The following is a 22,362-nucleotide window of genomic DNA, read 5'->3' as shown; positions in this document are numbered from 1 at the left end:
TTTTATGTTATTTGTTTTTTTAATTGAGTTTCGTGAAAGTTCTTTTGCGAAACTGTGCTCGGCCATTTCCAATTTGTGGAAACATGTCTTGGAGCATTAGTCCTAGATCCGTTTACACACTTGTAAAAGATTTTCTTAATGTTTAAGGAAAGCATCATGGTACTGAAAGAAATAAAAAGTCTGTGGATTAATGCCATTACTGCATTATAATGAATTACTCAATGAACTGTGAAAAGTTATGCAATCTATCTAAAGGAACTCTTTCCACTGATATAACAGTGAGGCAATGAAGAATGTGGCAGCCTTAAACTCCTAACTTTTAGATATTTTGTAAGAAGTATACACCACCACCTTGCATGTGTTGAGAGGAGAATGCATATACATGGGATTATGTTTAGTTTTTTTATCACTTTTCCTCAACAAAGCCTTAAAATTAAACATCTTATAGAAAATAATATTCTGCCTTAGTCCTTATTACCACTTCTTGCTTTTGTCATTTTTTCACCCTTCTTTTTTCTTTTTTTATGTAAACAGCTTTCTATTACCTGAGCAGAAACCCAGTGTTCCACAGATCAACAGCATATGTAATGTGAAGTGGTATTCTAATTAATATTCAGATCACTATACTTGTAGAAGTATAAACACAGGACTGGCATTTTGCTTAACAATTCTGGGTATGAAGAAAGGCTGTTATTACTAAACCTGTTTAATATTTCATATAGATGGCTGACAGATAATTTGCTATTGGTATATGAGACTCTCTGCGATGGTTACCAATTTTAGTGTCTCTTGTTTGAGAACTGAAAATGCTGAGGTGGAACAGTGAGGCTACACAGAAACTGGAGCAGTAATAATATAACATCCATCTGGACTGGTTCTTGAAGACAGTAAGCTGATAGCTAGAATGACATCTGTGATGCCATATCATTTTAGTAATTCAATGAGAAGTTTTTATTGAACATCTGGGTACATTACAGGTATCAAGAAGAAAATTTTCAACAAACAACAGAGTGAAGTATTTCTGAATGCCTGAATTTAAAATGTAAGTCGATTTAGGAATGGGATTAATTCATGCCTCAGCATTCAAAAAAAGCAAGAGTCTTCTGGTTACAGATTAAATGCTTTTTGCTTTATCCTTTGTATATATTGCACTTTTCTTCATTTGATAACATAAAGTCAGATTTGATTGCTGTAAGTAGTGTGACTTAGTAAAAAAACATATACGCAACAATGTGTGTGTGTGTGTGTGTGTAGCTATGCAAATAAGAGTATTGACAGGCATAGCCTAGAACAAGTGGCATTGTTTTCTTACATTTCACAGTAGCAAATGATTAATGAACTTAGGGTACAGACAATGGCTATCATGGGAAATATACAGCTTTACCTTGTTAAGGTATCTGTCATCCCTGTTAGAAGCATTTATCAGCTACTGTACATGTTGTACAGTTTAACATGCATTTTTTTTCTTTTTATTGTTGTTGTACATGATGTACAGTTTAATGTGCATTTTTTATTTTCTTTTAATTACACCTTCAGACCTTTGGATACAATTCTGTCAGCATTACTGAAAAAATAATGTAAATGATAGCCAGAACTCAGAAGTACTATGGCATGGACATTTTTCCAGTGTAGCATACATTTTTAAAACATAGTTATAATACAGCATTACCAACAACTTTCACCATCTTTTGCTTCTACATACACGTTGATTTAATTCTAAAAGTCCAAAATCCAAGATAAAAAAAAACTAAGAAATTAAAACAAACACAACTGGCAACTTCAGTTAAGCCGTGGTGGTATGGCAGTAACGTTGTTACCTCACAGCAAGAGGTTCTCCCGTTCGATTCTCAACTTGGCTTGGGAGTGCCTTCTGTGTGGAGTCTGCATGTCCTCCCTGCAGTTGGGTAGCGTTTGAAAGACATGCGTGCATAAATGGGCATGCCTTCGTTGAAGGTTGGGTGTCAAGCTGGCACCTCGGCATTTCGTAAAAATCTACTGCCAATCATTAGCGGACCAGAGTTCCGCTGTGGCGACCCCTTACCGGGAAAAAGCCGAAAGACAAACAAACAAACAACTGGCAACTTCAGTGAAAACTAAATCCACAAAGTTTAATGAAGCTCTTTTCGTCCAAAAACGTCTTTGAACTTCATCAGATACTAACATTTACAAAAGTCAAGTTTAAATAGTCATGTTTAACCATGATTAAAATTAGCTGGTCTCTCCATCTTAAAATTTAAAGGAACAGTAATTAAAATAGCATTGAACATAATATGCATTTTCTTGTTCTTTAAAACTGCCTTATTTAACAAGCAAGTGAATACATTTATCGCAGCAGCAATATGGTGAAAAGCATATAAGAAAATTGTGTAAAAATGTAAAGAGTCTTCTCATTTATCTAACCTTACATTATAAACATTTTCAAGTGAAAAATGAATAAGTAAAACATAATTTATATAATGTTGTTACTACAGTATTTCATCTTATTAAACTTTTCAGTTTTAAACAACATGTGATAGAAGGGGTGTACCTGATAACACCGACATGCCAAAACACCGACAACGAAATAACCAACACGACAAAACTGAAAGAAACCGAAAGTTCAAAAACACGAAACTTCACATGCCCGACAAACCACAATAACGACAATCAACAAAACAAATACCTTTCCCGAAAAACACACACACAACACAAGCACACCAAAAACTTTACAAACCTACACTAAACCTTCCATACACAACTATCTATGCACTAACCTTAACCCAAACCCTAACTCTAAAGTCCGTCACTATCGCACACTTACCTTACCCGCTCCCTAACCCTAACTCACTTAATCCACCCCTAACCCTTAAGTCTGTCACTATCGCACACTTACCTTACCCGCACCCTAACCCTAACTCACTTAACCCTCCCCTAAACCTAAAGTCTGTCACTATCGCACACTTACCTGACCCGCACCCTACCCTAACGTCCGTCAGTATCACATACTTACTTTACCCACACCCTGAACCTAACGTCCGTCCCTATCGCACACTTACCTTAACATGGTGTTCTCAGCATCAGGATTCTCACCTTTCGATCATCTCCATTACCAATCTTCCGGTGTCGGTGTTCTCGTTGTAGGCGTTGTGGACTTTTAGCATTTTCAGGTAGACCCGATAGAAGACATGTCGTTCAATCCTGGAAAGTTATAAGCATTGAGACGAATTTGCCAGAGCAATTCCAACTTTTCTAATAATAAGGTGAATGGACCCCCTCTTGGATTACTGTCCACTTGATCAAGTATCCAGAAATTAAAAGCATGTTCTGGATATTGTTCTATATGCTTTGCTAAAGCATTGTCCAGTTTGTGTTTATTAATACAATATATATGTTCATATATGCAGTCTCTCATTCTACGCTTGGTTTTACTGACGTAGAATGAGTCACAATTTTGACATTTAGCCACATATACGTTCATTTTGGAGTTGCAATTAACTTTACTTCTGTTACTCAAATGAGTGTTGTTTATGTGCAGTGATGCACCTACATTAATGTAATTGCAATAGGGGCAACTACCACATTGTTTCATCCCTCACCTAAAAATATATTCTTGAGTGTTCTACCCTTCCTAGTAATGAATCTTGGTTCTGTACCCAATTTGTCCACTATTAGTTTGTCCACTAACAGAATATTCCAATTTTTTTATCAATATGTTTTTTATGTGATGATAATCAAGGTTAAAAGTTGTAATATAACTCATTGTGAAATCAATTTGGCTTGTACCTGTCCCAATGATTGTGTCCTGGACCTTATTTTCCATATCAACCTGACTACCATTCATAGAATAGTCATTCAACCCAGTAGGGTGTTGTATACTCAGAATGGGTATGTACACACCATTAATTCTTTTCTCCACAATTTCTTCTATTAGTTTGTCAATCAAAGTACTCGGGTATGCTCTTTTTTTCAAGAATAATTTTTTCAAGAACTGGCATTCACTATGGAAATACTCATCTGTAGACACCATTCTGGCAGCCGTTACTAATTGGCCCTTTACCACCAATCTCTTTTGGTGGTAAGGGTGTGTGTTTGAATAAGATGGTTTCCTATAAATTTTTTCTTGGTATCTTTTTTCAACATAATTGTTGGTAAGTTGGACATCTAAGAATGCTGTTTCATTTGGGTCAAAATTATATGTAAACACTAAGAAGTCTGTAGTGTCATTAAAATAATCAATGAGATTTTTTGCCTCTTCATGTTTCCCTTTTATTAGTAAAAAGAAGTCATCCAAATAGCGTGTAAAATGAATTATTCCTTCCTCATTGAGTACAAATTGATGTTCCCAGTAACTCATAACCAAATTCACAAAGCTAGAGCCACAGGGGGAACCCATGGCTACTCCACTTTTTTGCAGGTAATAGTTTCCTTTAAAATAAATGTAATTGTGGGATAAAACTATGTCTAGAAGTTCTTCCACTAGACTGATGTCATTCTGGGGAGCCCCTTTTTTCCTTAGTAATTGACTAACCCACTCTATGCCCAATGCTTCTGGTATTGACATGTATAAGTCCTTTACGTCTACTGTAAGGAAGTTGTACTGTTTGTCATACTTCAAGTCATAAATTTTTTGCAGGAATGACCATGAATCTTTATATATTACTTCTTCTGTTATTACATATTTTTTAAGTATATTGTCTATCACTTTAGCACATGCATATGTGGCAGAATTCCTGCCATCAACTATAGGTCTAAGTGGAGGGTCAAATAAACATTTATGGATTTAGGGGACCCCAAACATTGTGGGTGCCACTGGTGTTAGCACTATCATGTAGCTGTACATGTCTATATCTATCTTTCCCCTCTATGAATGAATCATTAATGTAGATTTTAATACATTCATTAGCTGTGTTGAATCCATTAAGGGATGCTTTCTGATATGAACTAGAAGCTAACATTGATTCTATTTTAGTTTCATAGTCATCTAAATCCATAAATATAAGGCCTCCACCTTTGTCGGGCTTCAAGACGTGTACCTTAGCTGATCTTATCAAGTTGAACCATGCTTGCTCATCTTTAGTTAAATTAGACTCATAAGCCTTGAATCTATTTTCCTTTTGGTATGTTCTTATGTCCAGTTCACATATCTTTTCAAATGTATGTAACAATTTGTGCAAAGGGGGATTGTATGTACTTGATATTCTATATTGTGCTTGTGATTGTGCAACTGTGTTACCCAATGACAATTTTAAATTACGTTTCCTAACATACATTTTCAAATCAAGAATGCTGTTAGATATGTCCATTCTCCTAGCTGGTATAAAAGTCATTCCATTAGCTAAGGTGTTAGCTATCTCATCAAAAATATCCAATGTAGAGAAGTTATAAACAAAAAAGTCACCTTCCATATTCAAAATTATAGCTGGCATTTCTGTAATGTTGTTATCCAAATTCTCCATTACTTCCATTTGTTGTGCTTTTTCCTCTGGTTCTGTCTGTTTTGCTGGCCTCCCCTCAAAAAACCCTGATAATTATTGTTCTGTTGATCGTTGGCAAGATTCTGTTGACCATTCCAGTTTTGTATACGCTCGCTTCTTCTTGGACCCTCATCCTGGTTATTGGGAGCATCAAAACTGCTGTGCTGTAATTCTGTAACATTCTGCTGAAGCCAGTGTTCAGAACTATTGTTCGCCATTGCATTTTGTAAATACCCACCCCTCTGCATGTACTCCTAATTTCCTGTTACACTATGTGGTTGACTGGCATTTGCGCTAGCCCGCCTCTCCACACTTCTGCAACTGATGGGCATGGATGTCCTATACCGTTCTGGTATTGCTGGCTATCACGCTCAAGTTTTTTGACCTTAGTGGCTTTAGTATTGTTCAAATGAAAATCAATTGACTGGAAAATATGAGAATACTCGTATTTATACTGTTCAAAATCAGCATGAGTTTTTATTTGAACTTCCAGGACAAATGCTATATCCATTAGCTGTAATGTTTACACATGAGATCTAGAAGATCCAGTCCTTGTTTATTAAATAATTTTATTAGCTCCTGGTGGAATAAAGAATCAGGTATCAGACCAGTAAGGTATTGATACATTCTCACACCCTTCTGTACAATTTTAGCTCTTATACAGTCTTGGAAGTATTTAACTTCCAAGTGGAGTTTCTTGTATTTAAGCAAGTTCTGATCTAAGTTGTTTAGTAAGTCAGTTATGTTCAGCGTATCTCTAGCCGAGTTCCCATCCAAATTAAATTCACTGTTGTGAGAAAGGCCAAATAGACTTGTATGCCAATCTTTTAAAGTAGGGACCCCAGTAAGCCCTGGGACATGGTTGTCAATAGACCTTTGTCTCGGTAAACTGCTGTTTGATAGCATTTGGCTGCCAGCCTGAGTGCTGACAATTCCGTTCTGACTTGCATTACCAGAAAATGAAGTGGAATGCTGGTTCACATTATTGAGCAATGCTTGTGTAGTAATTACATTTACATTTGGTTCCTTGTTACCTTGATAAATTATTTGCTGCTGCTGAGTGGTGGTACCATTTGTAACAACTCTCATTTGGTTCTGCTGATGTTGCTGCTGCTCATCTTGTGTTAGTAAGCCATTAGTAGAGCCATTTATAGAATCCACTTGTTGTGACAGGTGTTCTACTTGCTGTGACAAGGCATGTACTAACACAGTAAGTTGACTCATGGCCTCAGTTTCTTTTGTAGAATCCATAAGCATTTTCAAGGATGAGTCCAGTGCATTGGTTGCCATGTTGCATGAACAAACATTTAAAAAATCCAGGATACAAAAAACTAAGAAATTGAAACAAAAACAACTGGCAACTTCACTGAAGACTAAATCCACAAAGTTTAATGGAGTGCTTTTCGTCCAAAGCTTCTTTGAACTTCATCAGATACTAACATTTACAAAAATCAAGTTTAAATAGTCATGTTTAACCATGATTAAAATCAGCTGGTCTCCCCATCTTAAAATTTAAAGGAACAGTAGTTAAAATAGCATTGTGAACATAATATGCATTTTCCTGTTCTTTAAAACTGCCTTATTTAACAAGCAAATGAATACATTTATCACAGCAGCAATATGGTGAAAATCATATACGGAAATTGTGTAAAAATGTAAAGAGTCTCCTCATTTATCTAACCTTACATTATAAACATTTTCAAGTGGAAAATTAATAAGTAAAACATAATGTCTATAATGTTGTTACTACAGTATTTCATCTCATTAAACTTTTCAGTTTTAAACAACATGTGATAGAACACATACCGTTCAATCCTTGAAAGTTATAAGCATTGAGACGAATTTGCAAGATCACTTTCAACTTTTCTAATAATAAGGTGAATGGACCCCCTCTTGGATTACTATCCACTTGGTAAAGTATCCAGAATTTAAATGCATGTTCTGGATATTGTTCTATATGCTTTGCTAAAGCATTGTCCATTTTGTGTTTATTAATACAATATATATGTTTGTATATGCAGTCTCTCATTCTACGCTCGGTTTTACCAACATAGAATGAGTCACAATTTTGATATTTAGCCACATATACATTAATTTTGCAGTTGCAATTACATTTTCTTCTGTTACTCAAATGTGTGTTGTTTATGTGCTGTAATGCACCTACATGAATGTATTTGCAATAGGGGCAACTACCACATTGTTTCATCCCTATTGCATATGATTGGATCCTGCACTCACCTTCAAATATATTTTTGAGTGATCTACCCTTCCTAGTAATGAATCTTGGTTCTGTACCCAATTTGCCCACTATTAGTTTATCCTCTAACAGACTTCTTAGTGTTTACATATAATTTTGACCCAAATGAAATAGCATACTTAGATGTCCAACTTACCAAAAAGTATGTTGAAAAGAGATACCAAGCAAATATTTACAGGAAACCATGTTATTCAAACACATTTTCTACTATACAAGTGCACACCCTTACCACCAGAAAAGTTAGGTGGTAAAGGGCCAATTAGTAAGGGCTGCCAGAATGGTGTCTACAGATGAGGACTTTCATAGTGAGTGACAGTTCTTGAAAAAATTATTCATAAAAAGAGCATACCTGAGTACTTTGATTGACAAACTAATAGAAGAAGTTGTGGAGAAAAGAATTAATGGTGTGTACATACCCATTCTGAGTATACAACACCCTACTGGGTTGAATGACTATTCTATGAATGATAGGTTGATATGGAAAATCAGGTCCAGGACACAATCAGTGGGACAGGTAACAACAAAACTGATTTCACAATGAGCTAAATTACAAATTTTAACCTTGATTATCATCACATAAAAAACATACTGATAAAAAAAATTGAATATTCTGTTAGAGGACAAACTAATAGTGGACAAATTGGGTACAGAACCAAGCTTCATTACTAGGAAGAGTAGAACACTCAAGAATATATTTGAAGGTGAGTGCAGGATCCAATCATATATAAAAGGGATGAAACAATGTGGTAGTTGCCCCTATTGCAAATACATTCATGTTGTTGCATCACTGCACATAAACAACACACATTTGAGTAACAGAAGAAAATTAATTGCAACTCCAGAATGAATGTATATGTGGCTAAATGTCAAAACTGTGACTCATTCTACGTCGGTAAAACCAAGCGTAGAATGAGAGACCGCATATACGAACATATATATTGTATTAATAAACACAAACTGGACAATGCTTTAGCAAAGCATATAGAACAATATCCAGAACATGCATTTAAATTCTGGATACTTGATCAAGTGGGCAGTAATCCAAGAGGGGGTCCATTCACCTTATTATTAGAAAAGTTGGAATTGCTCTGGCAAATTCGTCTCAAAGCTTATAACTTTCCAGGATTGAATGACATGTGTTCTATCACATATTGTTTAAAACTGAAAAGTTTAATGAGATGAAATACTGTAGTAACAACATTATAGGCATTATGTTTTACTTATTAATTTTCCACTTGAAAATGTTTATAATGTAAAGTTAGATAAATGAGGAGACTCTTTACATTTTTACACAATTGTTGTATATGCTTTTCACTATATTGCTGCTGCAATAAATGTATTCACTTGCTTGTTAAATAAGGCAGTCTTAAAGAACAGGAAAATGCATATCATGTTCACAATGCTATTTTAACTACTGTTCATTTAAATTTTAAGATGGAGAGACCAGCTGATTTTAATCATGGTTAAACATAACTATTTAAACTTGATTTTTGTAAATGTTAGTATATATGAAGTTCAAATAAGTTTTTGGACGCAAAGTGCTTCATTAAACTTTGTGGATTTAGTCTTCAGTGAAGTTGCCAGTTACGTTTGTTTTAATTTCTTAATTCTAAAAGTATTTTTGTTTGTAGTTACTATACTTCAGATTTACAATTTTGTACAATATGGGAAAGATGCTGAAAATTTTCAAAATTCTGAAGTCAGAGAAAAAGTGAATGCTACAGAAGAAAATAATCACAAATTCATTGATTTTCTATGTAAAAGAAGAGATATATTTGCAAATGTGATTTAACTGGAGAGTTAGAAAAAATACTGAACACCAAATTGATTAAAAATTCCTAAAAGTCACATCAAAAGTTGTATACCTTAGGAAGAACAAACTGCAAAATCTATATTCCATGTAATTTGTCAAAATAAGCATGCAGAGTTCTCCTCATATGAATTTTTGTATAAATATTGTGTGAGGGCCCTTGAGAAAATAGTTATATTATTATTGCATCCCTATCAGATGATAGAAACTTTATTTGACTGAATCCCATTTGATTGAGACCATAAGACTGAAATTTCAAAATAATGAAAAAATCACTTGACTGAAATCCATAATACTAAAATCTTACAATGCTAAATTTCAACATACTGAATAGTAAAGTAGACGATATAAAACCAGAATAGGATGCCAAGACCAGACTATGCCCTTTTTCCCACTGTAGTGCGATCCTGGAATTAGTATATATAGTTGGGGGGCATAGCCCCCCCACCTATTCTGGTTTTATATTGTCCACTTTACAATTCAGTATGTTGAAATTTAGCATTGTAAGATTTCATTATAATGGGTTTCAGTCAAGTGATTTTTCAATGTTTAGAAATTTTAGTCTTATGGTCTCAGTCAAATGAGTTTTAGTCATATGAAGTTTCTGTTATCTGATAGGGATCCATTATTATTATTATTATTATTAGTATGACTTTCTCTGTTTCCAGCAACAATGTGGACCACAATGGCACTATGCTGTATAAAGACATCTCAGAACAGCCAGTTAACCTAAACATGGGTTTTGCAAAGTGGGATGAAATGGAAATAAACAGAAAAAAGCCTATACAAGGGGAGTACATTTAAAATCTACACTGACAGTGAACAAAATTCAAAATGGAACCCCAAATCCTGAGGCTGCATGAAAGAGATCTTACCACTACATCAGTCATGCTACTATCATTTACTCATTATAATCAGTCCATATTTTGGCAAAGCACTTCCAATACAGACCATCTGCAGGAAATGTTATCCTTTATCCAAGCTTCAAGACTTTTCTCGAAGACCACCATGGCTGTCTTGGTAGACTTTGAGAAAAACCTTTGACTCTGTCTCATGGGCTTGTCTCTGGGAAATATTAAAAACATATGGCAAAAGTGATCCCTTTATTTGTCCTGTTTGGAAATATTAGAATCAGTCCTTCCTTTTTGACTTCCTGTGAGTAATGACTTTACTTATTTTACTTTACAATGAGTCAATTTTACTAGATAATTTAAAATTTTGTTATAATGTATGCTTTACTGTTTGCACTTATCATTTTGTATATTGTTTTATTTTAATAGTACATAGCGCTTTGTTTAAAAGTACCTAAATGAAGTTGAAGTTGTAGTTACGGTGCTTCTGTTAAATTCATCTTGCACATTCTGCAGTCTCTCCTTCATACAGATAACAGACAGAGTTTCCCACTATCTTCATCTTTATTTTTACATAGAGCACCTCTTACAAGATACACTCTTTCCTCCCCTTCACTGTCTTGCTGGAATGTCTTGAGACTGTATTACATAACTGATGTTAACAGACATCTGCTTTATTTTATCAGAGGATGTTGAATTAAGCACTAGGGTGATGCTGGATTTTTTAAAAAATATAAATAATCCTTCTGGCTTAATCATCATCAGTAAAACAGAACTATCAGCCCTTGATCTAAACAAAAAAAAAAAAAAACACGCATGGCCAGATTTAATAAATAAATAAAGCCTACATGGTCCATTTACACGGGCACTGCTTTGGATTCAATAAGCTCTACATGGTGTGTAGTGCCACACACAGCTGCACAAACAAGGTAAACACTGTGGCATGCAAATTACAACATAAGCAGCTGAACTGTGTGGTAATCAACCAAGCCAAGATGGAGGAGCTATTCAACAAGCTATAATGCAACCATGTAGACTCAGTGCTGGTTTTCCCAGGAATCTACACAGAAACAATATTAGGGTTGCTGTTGCTTTAATTCATGTGTATGTGTAACAGGCTGAAGTCTATGCTGCTGCTAATAGACCAAGGCCAAGAAGATGAAGAGTTTTCAGACACTGGGTAACATCACAATCTACATGACATGGAAATTGGGGTCTATATTAGAACACCAAACTTTCAAAATTTCGAGTGTTCTAATATTGACCCATTTTCAGCGAACGCTGAAAATATCAAAGAAACAGAAAACCAAATTTTTTCCTAGGGAAAGAATTCAGTTGTCAGTTTCTGTTGCTTTGATATTTTCAGCGCTGTGGTGGAAAGTTACAGGTCATGTTCAGGTAAGTGTGCGATTGTGTAGACGTGAGGTTTAGGGCGGGTTAGGTGAGTTAGGGTTAGGGCGCAGATAAGGTGACTGTGATAGTGACGGACCTTAGGGTTAGGGTTTGGGTTAAGGTAAGTGGATAGCTAGTGGTGTATGTATAGTTTAGTGTAGGGTTAGTTGTAAGAGTTTAGGTGTATGTATGTGGATTGCTGTTTGTTTGGTGTGCTTGTGTTGTGTGTATGTGTTTTGGAACATTGAATTTTTTCCCTATGAAAAAATTTGCTGTTCTGTATGTTCGATGTTTTAAATTTTCGATTAATAGGGTTTGATATTAGAACGCTCAAAATTTTGAAAGTTTGGTGTTCCAATATAGACCCGGAAATTGTAGAGCACTATGAGGGTGGATAGAGACACACTACAGGAACTTTACAATCTCTGTCGTCTTCAACTCAGAGGCAGGGCAAACCAAGGGGAACCCTTCCCAGTGGAGATAAAGGTGTGTGCAGCACTTAGAATTTTAGTTACAGATACCTTTCAGAGACCAAGAGGAGACATGCTGGGGGTGTCACAGGCATCAGCATCCAGGATCCTCCATCAGTTCCTGAATGCTAAGGTCCAACATGCTAGTAACCTCATATATTTTCCCTGTACTCCTGAGAATAGGGCCATAAATATGCAGGAATTCTACCCTGTAGCACACTACCCTGAAGTACCGGGTGCTATACATTGCACACATGTAGAAATTAAGTCACTCACCACCTGGGGAACAGAAAAGGCTCTACATTAACAGCAAGGACTTCTACTCTATTAACTGCCAAGTCATGTGTAATGGCAAGGTAAACACCGTGAACACGACATACTTGCTGTCCCTGAAGCACTAACACCAGTGTCAAAGGCATGCTATTCTGCACTTTTGCACTTTCCTGGGAGATTACTGGATCCTTGGCAGTGGACAGGAACTCTTCATTTGCTGTTAGTGGTGGCTCTTTAGCAGGCCCCCAAGTACCCATCTAATCATGGACCACTGCAGCTTCTCTGTTTCATGCAGATGAGGTCATGTCAGTGGCCCTATGGCATACTAATCATATGTCCTGTTGTGGTTGCCTACTGAATTTACATCTGCAACTATCTGCTGCCAAATTTGCATTCTGCCTGACATATTTCCATGTCTCCTCTCAGGCAGAAATGCACCATGAGGTCTAAAAGCTTCCACAATTACCTGATTTTTAGGGTCACTGAAGGGTGGTTTTCAGGGACTGAGGCACCAGGATGCCTTAGTTCTTGGTGAACTAAAACACAACAAAAGTATAATACACATAGGTTTCACACAACTACAAAATCAATGTTCCCAGATAAAACAGAAAAGGTAGCATTTCATTATTAGTTACTGGGGAAACATAATACAGTCTGGAAATTTGAAATATGAACAACAGGCTCGATGCCAAAAAGAGAGATTAACAATAGCAGCATATCCTTATTTGTGCCATAACAGAAATGCAGCTTTGCTCCCCCACCACCAAAAGAACAGGCAGATGACACATTTTGCGAACAAACTATCATTGAAATGCAAAAAGTGCTATTAAATGAAACTCCCCTGAAACATATCTACAGATTTTACACAGAATATTTCATTTTAAGGTATTGCTAATCATGCCCATGCCATCAATACACTTCTAACTAATGCATATAGATGAAAACATAACTTTTGCTAATCAATATATATATGTGTGTGTGTGTGTGTGTGTGTGTGTGTGTGTGTGTGTGTGTGTGTGTGTGTGTGTGTATACTGTATATGCATGTTTCTATACATGTGTATGGGTCTAGGACTATTCACTGAAAGCACATTTCACTGAAACACATTTGACTGTGCACAATTCACTGAAAGCTCAATTCACTGAAAACACAATTCACTGAAACACATTTCACTGAAAGTTATATATATCCTTTTCCCCACTGTTGTGAGACCCTGGAGTTAGTATATATAGTAAGGGGAGCATGGGGGGCACCGTCCCCACATGGGGGATGGGTGGTGTAGCCCCCCGCCTATTTTAAATATTTTGAACTATATACATGGATACTTGCAATTCCCATAAATTACTCTTTTCTGACCTTAATATATATCCAGAATATGTGGGGGGCTATGCCCCCCACACACACACCCTTACTATATATACTAACTCCAGGGTTGCACAACAGTGGGGGAAAAGGCCATATATAACTTTCGGTGAAATGTGTTTCAGTGAATTGTGTTTTCAGTGAATTGAGCTTTCAGTGATTTGTGCACAGTCATGTTACTTTCAGTTAATGTGCTTTCACTGAATAGTCTTAGACCCATGGGTGTGTGTGTGTGTGTGTGTGTGTGTGTGTGTGTGTGTGTGTGTGTGTATATATATATATATATATATATATATATATATATATATATATATATGGATTCACTTCATAACACTGAAACTCAAAACACTGAAAATGAGAAAACTTCATAATATAGAAGACCAAAACACTGAAACTTCAAAACACTGAAAACTCAAAACACTGAAAACACATATGATACACATACTAAGTTTAAACAACATAAATCTTAGCACTTTCCACCAAGTGTAAGCAGGGGGGGCACACCCCCCCCTGCACCCCCCACACCCCCTGCTACTTAAATATATTAACTCCAAGATTGCACTTAGTGTAGTGAAGTGCAATCTTTTACTTGATACACTTGGTGGAAAGTGTTATGATTTATGTTGTTTAAACTCAGTATGTGTATCATATGTATTTTCAGTGTTTTTGAGTTTCAGTGTTTTGAGTTTTCATGATTTTGAAGTTTCAGTGTTTTGAGTTTCAGTATTTTGAGCTTTCAGTGTTATGAAGTGAATATATATATATATATATATATATATATATATATATATATATATATATATATATATATTAAACAGATATTGCTGAATGACATTTCAGCATAACCAATATATAGCTTAGAAAATGCAAGTATACATTCTAAAGTTCAGTGATCTTCTGTGCAGCTATATCCCAAAATAATAGTCTCTTTTCTGTGTTCTCCACATAAACAGGTCTCCTCACCTTCAAGTTCCCTGGATACACTCTTGCATTTTTATGGTCTAGATTCATGGCTATCATCATGGTGAAGATGCAAATGAGGTGTGAACTCTTTAGAATTGCTGAATCCCAAATATCTGGCTCTGTGTAGTAGATGTAAACATAGTGTATGCAATCCCTCAGTGTTTGTTGCTAATGGATTGCAACTGTGAATGATTACTGGTAGGGAAAAGGAAATCACAACAGCAGTGCAGACTGCCCTACATCCAGTGGGTGTGTCAGGTTAGACTTTCAATGTGTATAGACATAATTTTATCAAGGTTGGAGTAAATAAGTAGCAAACAATTCACAGATTATATTTATTAATATCCAACCTCCTCTTTATTTGTTGACAACTGTATATTATTGCCATGTAATATTCTCACATATTTTAAGGAAAAGGCTATAGAATGCCTTACAGACTGCATGTCTCAGATTTCTGGTGAGATAAGACAAGCATGTGCAACAAACACAGAGAGGTAAGGTAGATCTGCCTTTTTGCAAGCAATAGTCATAAATAGTTGTGTGTTCACTCAGTGCACTACATCCAAAATTAATACATGTACAAATAACTGTTATATGGTTTGTTAGTACTATAGATGAAGTTGCAGTTGGTTGTATGCAGAATGATTTTAGTTCCCTGCTGCAAATCTGTTTGTGTGGCAAAGAGAGATGAGGCACCCTTACTGTGTTCTGAAGGTTCACTGGAGTGATAGTTCAAATCCAGACCTATGTAAAAATATTTCATGTGCACTAACAGACATTTTGTAGTGTTTATTTCAGAGATTGCTTTTCTTCATTTAAACTACATTTGCCTTTTATTTAAGTTTCAGTTCCCTGCTGCAAAACTGTATGTGTGGCAAAAAGGGATAAGGCACCCTTACTGTGTTCTGAAAGCTCATTGGAGTGAGAGTTCAAATCCAGACCAATGTAGAAATATGTCATGTGTACTAACAAACATGTTGTAGTGTTTATTTCATAGATTGCTTTTTTTCATTTCAACTACTTTTCCCTTTTATTTAATTTTTTTAATACCAGTGTTTGCGCTGTGCATGGCTTAATGCAAATAAGAGAAGCAAGGAAAAATTAATGTCAGGTTTTGCTGTGCTTATCTCATTTGTGCTATGTTTAGCAGTGCAAAAATTGGACTTGTGGGCCCCACAGAAAGCAAAAAGAACACCTGCAGACAAGGAGTCTGTGAAACTGCAAAGGTCAAAAACTACATTTTTGCAATTTTTGCTTTTCATTATGCAATGTGTTGTGCTGCAGTTAGCAAGGTTCTCCAACACCTGCAGCCATAGAACACTTCCAGACAGCCAATAATTGAAAATGGATGCATTCAGTTAATTCTGTTGAGCACTGTACAAACATGTTAGCAATGAAAAAAAATAGACACATGTTATTTCAACAGTCTTGTGGCAACAAGTGTAAGTGTAGGGCTGCCATACACATGGTCCTGGATTATAATACAGGCTATTCCAGAAATTTTTACTGTTGTTCCACTTCCCATTATACTAACCCTCACTTATAACACTTTAGAAAGTGGAGCTGATATGACTTATATGTATGAGAGATAATACACCCTTATTGTGTTTTCAGATGTGTGACTGAAGGTATACTGTCTACTATAGCTATATAAGTATACTTCTCCTATCTGGATTTGTACAGCCTTCACAATTACATATGACACACACACATACACACACACACAACTGGATGTATATACAAGAACCTTGTCAAGTCACACACATACATGTGTATACACTGTGCCAACACAGTTGGCATTTTTGCTCGGGTTTGTGTACTACCATTAAACGTGATAATTGGAATTGGCAGGAAAGCATAATTTTCCATTGCTCTATGTCATGGGTTAGACATGGCTGGAGTTAATGGGGAAGCTCCCAAGTTTAGAGCACAGAGGTGGGTTGTCCAGGAGTCCAGGATATTTATTGGACTCCTGGTAAAGTACCAAAGTCAAAGGCTTCTGCAGGGGGGATTATTCTGGCTACCAGTACAAGTCTAAGGCATGGAGTACTTTAGCTCAGGCTGTATCCAGTGCTACTAGCATCCTGCACAATGGAGAACAGTGTAGGCATTGTTTTAATGACCTACATAGGTGCAGAAGGAATACCCTTAACTGTTGGTTGAATGGATTTGAGACTGTGGACATCCCACAACTGTGTAAGTATGATAATAAGAGAGAACTTGTAATACTTAGAAAGCTAAATGTTGGCAAGACTGGTATGCATAATGCTGTTCTGTTCTTTTCTGTTCTTTCACCAGCTAGAACTGACATAGAGTTCAACAGATGGGCTCATGTTCCTCAATTGGAGAGACTGAGGGAATGGAAGTGGTATGTATGCAGCACAACACAAATATTATTGTAGCTGTAAAATTTTAAAGATAGATTTTGTTTTTTTATACAGTTGTAGCAAATTGAGCATGTATATCCTAACTGTAACAGCAAGTATGCATGCATTAGTCTGTAGCACAAACCAACTTTAGGAGTCAAATGTAAGCAGTTATAGGTTCTGGGTTCAAATAACACGAGTAAGAAATATACAGTACTGGATTTCTTTAATAAATATTTAAAGTAAATTAAACTCTATACAAGTGGCATAAATGCCCTTCTGTTAACTGTAATCTGTATAATTGGAACATGCATATGTGCAATATATGTACATTTCAAAGATTACTTTCAGTAATCTGTAGTTATAGTGTGTATATGTGGGATCTGTACTATTGAGCAAATGGCCATTTCACCGAAAGTGAAACAGCCGAGCACACTTTCGTGAAAGTGCTTTTAACCGACAAAGCACTTTCGCAAAAGTGTGGTTAAGTAATGGTAAAAATGTGGGGAGATGGCTGTTGTTGAGATCATAGCACAATGGGGATAAGGGAATATTCCCTTTTCCCCACAGTAGTGTGATCTCGGAGTGAGAATATAAAAGTGAGGGTGTGGGGGTGCAGCCCCCCACATGGGGGGTGCAGAGGGGCTTGCCCCCTGTGTAAACATGAGTTCTGTGTTTTTTTTTATTTTGTTATTTTTTTAGATTTTTTTAACACACTTTAGTGAAAGTGCTTTTTTGGTGAAAAGCACTTTCGCTAAGGAGTGTTTGGCCGATGTGGTTTCAGTTGTTTGAGCTTTCACTCAATAGTACAAGATCTGTATTTGTTATGACATATACATGTATGTAATACTTCACATAAAATAGTTGTATACTACTGCTAATGCATTGTAAGTCACATATGATGGTACTAATTTTATCTCTTTCTTTCTTTCTTTTTCTCACCCCAACCCTTATCTCTTTTTATTTTTTATTTTATATTGTGTCTTCAAAATGTATCCATGTTATCTATTTGTACCAAATCAATAGATGCTACACAGCACAGCAAGGTAGGCCAGCCCCTGTGGTCCAGCCTGCACCCACTCCACTGGATAGAGCATTAATGTCCAGCACATCTGGGAGCCGACATGACAGCACTCTCTGTTGCCCCTGCACTATCTGCACCCTCAGCTAGTAATGCCCTGACAGCTGGTGCAGTGGTACCCTCTGGGAGCAGTGCAGAGGTCATGATTTCAACACCTGCTGGGAGATGCCAGGGTTGGTACATAGGGTCATGCACTGCACCATTGGTGCACACTTATGCTGGATGGAGAGGCTGCTCTCCCTCATGACCTGTAGGAAAAGAGGACCTCAAGCATTCCCAGCCACCAGCTGAGTAAGAGGGCAGTAATGACAGTGCAGTGGGTGAGGTCTTGATTTGCACTGTCTCCATATTTGATGGGCATGATTGTGTGGTGTCCCCTCCCTCACCCCAGTCATGGTGTCCCTCAACCTTTTGTGTCCCTCACCATCCCTGTCTCTTGTCTTGTTTGTATTTTTTTGTTTGTATTTGCTTCCTCACCTACCCAACTTACCTAATCCAGAAATACCTACGTCCCTTACCCAGCATTCCCCTCTTACTGAATTAAAAAAAGAAAATTGGGCACCTGTCCCACAAAAAATATTGTCCCACACATAGCTCTCCAATTTACACACTTGTCTTCTTTACACACTTGATTTGGTCCAACCGGCTATACAACATGATTACATTGTTGTCACCCCTCTTTCTGGAGATGACAGTCCAAATTCAGCTACTATTCTGGACATGTTATCATTTTTTTCTCTTGAAGAAATGGATAGTTATGGTTCTTACCTACCTCCATCCTGTACATTCCCATATTGCTTTCCCTTTGTTCCTCCCCCCTTCTTGTTTCCCATTTCACCATTCTGGTCAAAAAGTAGAATCTAACAGAGCACACATAAGTAGCAGGAAAAGCAATGGATTCCTTCACTTTTTGGCCTTTGTGTTTGCGTGGAGTTTGGCACGATGCACTAATGCCAAGCGATGGTGAACAGCTCTGTAATATTGCAGTTACCTCCTCACAATGCCACTTAACCCCACTGCGCTATGCCAAGACAAAGTAATATTTGCTGAATGTACTATAAAGAATGTCATTACATTATCACTATTTATATAAAAATATTAGATGCATCTGGATTTGAACCCAGTATCATCTCAACTCAGAAAGAAATGTTTCAATGCATTTACACCTGCTGCTACAGAGTCAGTTAAGCAACAGGTGTGTTTAAATCACTCAGTACTAACTCTCAGAATTTTAGCAATGTGGCCTGCATTTCTGCACTGCCTAACTATGCACAAACAGGGAAAAAGTAATGGAAATGTGTATCTTGCATGCATTAACACTTTGCCAACCAGCACACAAACCCACTACTCACCTCTGCACTATGTCAAGACAAATTTAGCATGCATTAGTGCTGTTTACTGTCCATTTTACTCTTTATGCCATGAAATTACATGTGGAAACTTAATCTGAACAATATGTCACATGTTTAAAATGCAGCCATGTGTTGCCTCCCCCATGCACTGCAACCCTGGTGTTTTCAGTACTTTTTCATAAATATATCAACTACAATACATACATTAATATCAAATGTTGTGTGATATGCAATGCATGTCAGTCTAATAACATGCAGAACTAGAACAATCTTCACAGTTGAACATATCTACACATCCATCAGCTGACCCTGTGAACTATTTACACATAAGCATAACCAGTCTTATTTGCAAGTCTATGGAAAGCTTCATAATGGACTTTATCCACAGGAACATAGGTGACCTTCAAAACTCTTTACCATATTGGTTTGTCAAGGGCAGATCTTGCTTATTAAACCTCGTGTGCTTCTTTGATAATGTCCTCAAAGCCCTGGATGAGAAAGAAAACATACCACCTATCTTGATTTAGCCAAGCCCTTTGACACAATCCCCCATTCAAGTATCATAGTGAAACTCTCCAATCTGGGGATTAACCCATACATTACTAGATGGGTAACCAAGTGGCTCACTGACAGAATACACTCTGTCAAAGTTGGGGAGTCCACCTCCACTAGTACACCAGTTACCAGTGGAGTAGCAAAGGATCTGTGCTGGGCACGCGACTGTTTGGAAACTATTTATATGAAGTCCAGGTGAAGGTAGATGGGTTGTGGCTTACCAAGTTTGCAGATGACTGTCAACTGGGTGCAATTATTTAGAGTCCCTCAATGATGTTAACATATTACAGAAAGGCCTGACACAGACAAATGATTGGTGCCAAACTCAAGGACTGAAATTTAACACAAGAAAATGCCTAATTGTCCCTCTGTGAAAAAAGTAGCCCTGCTAATTATTTTATACATATGAACCCTCTAAAGTCTAAGTCAGTGGTGCAAGACTTGAGAACACAGGTTGATAGCAATCTAAATCTGTATGTCCATAGTGGTAAGACACATATTTTACTTTGCCCACCTCATAACTAAGAGCATCGCATTCAAGACCAGGGAGGTCAGACCTCCACTGTACTTGACCTTTATCAGACCACTAATTGAGTATAATGCTCCCTTCTGTATGTATCTCACTGGACACCTGCAGCAACTGGAGAGACCACAGATGTTTCTGATCAAGAGTATCCAGGGCCTCCATAGCATGACATGTATGGAAAGACTGAAAGCTCTGTCACTGTACTCAGTATCATACAGGCTGCTGAGAGGCAACCCCTGCCTGGCTTACAAAGCAGTCTGGGACCTTGCCATAATATAAATGCTGAACAGCAGCAAATAAAAGGGGATAAGAATAATTTGCTCCAGAGATCTCAACCTAGCCTGTGACATAAACAGAACATTCCAGAAGGATGAATATAGCTCCCACCATTTGACAGTCTTCTTTATTAGGCTCCCACTGCATGTGAAGCAGGGATCCTCAATGACCCTATTGAAGTTCAAATTTGACAACTGGATGGATGATTATAAATTCACCCAAGGGGTGACATCTATGTCCATCATGGAAAGGGCCAATCAGTGCTACTCTCAAAATCACTCTGCTAACATTGAACATTTAACTATGTTTAATGAGAGCACTTGGGCTTTTATATGACTAGGCTTGTAAAGGTCCCAGGTACAGCCTAGTAACATCCTAGGAACCTGTGCAGGCTTCCCATCATATTCCCTCCTACCTCCAGTGCTGATGTCATGCACTATAAGTTGTCCTGCAGCCTTGTAAAAATTAGACTTGTGCCATGGTGCTTGCATAAAATACTGAGCTCTGTAGTCTGTGTACTTAAATAGGTAAGCATTCTATTCTCACTACAGTCAACTGTGTGTGTGTGTGTGTGTGTGTGTGTGTGTGTGTGTGTGTGTGTGTGTGTGTGTGTGTGTGTGTGTGTGTGTATGTGTCCTTAACCAGAACAGCAGAAGTGTGTACCTTACAGTTACCACTCTAATCCCATCGATTGACAGTATTTTGATACTTGCATATGCCTATGCATCCATTTCATGCAGGCCTCCCAACATCTTCTGTCCAACATGGCCTGCTGAGGTCATGTAATATAAGCTGACCTGCAGTCTTGTAAAAGTCAACTTGTGCTGTGGCACATTCATAAAGTACTGAGTTCTGTAGTCTGTCTACTTATGTAGGGGGTTCTGTTCGCACTACAGTCAACTGGTGTGTGTGTGTGTGTGTGTGTGTGTGTGTGTGTGTGTGTGTGTGTGTGTGTGTGTATGCACTTGCTTGACATTACAGAGGGCCTTTTACACCAGTATGGGACACTGTTATTGCCATAATCTCCTCACCAGACATTGCTGATGTCATGAGCTATAAAGTATTGTCTGAGACACTCCAAGTCAGACTTCAGCTGTGGCACTGGTCTTAAATACAAAGTTCTCTAGGCTGTGCACTTAGATAGGTAGGGGTTCTATTCTCACTGCAATCAACTGGTGTGTGTGTGTGTACTTGCTTGACATTACAGAGATCCTTTTACATCAGCATGTGAGAAACGTTTATTGACATATTCTCCTCACTAGACACTGCTGATGTCAACAGTTATATCTAATTTGTGGGCATGCACTATTCCCACTAGGGCAGGGTCAAAGACTGCCCTGGAGGCCAGGCAGAAGTTACCTCATCCTATCTGATA

The sequence above is a fragment of the Protopterus annectens genome, chromosome 14.part0 (assembly GCF_019279795.1).
Source record: "Protopterus annectens isolate FY-2018-M chromosome 14.part0, PAN1.0, whole genome shotgun sequence".
NCBI lineage: Eukaryota > Metazoa > Chordata > Ceratodontiformes > Protopteridae > Protopterus > Protopterus annectens.
The sequence above is the reverse complement of the archived record's forward strand: the minus strand, read 5'-3'. Positions refer to the sequence as shown.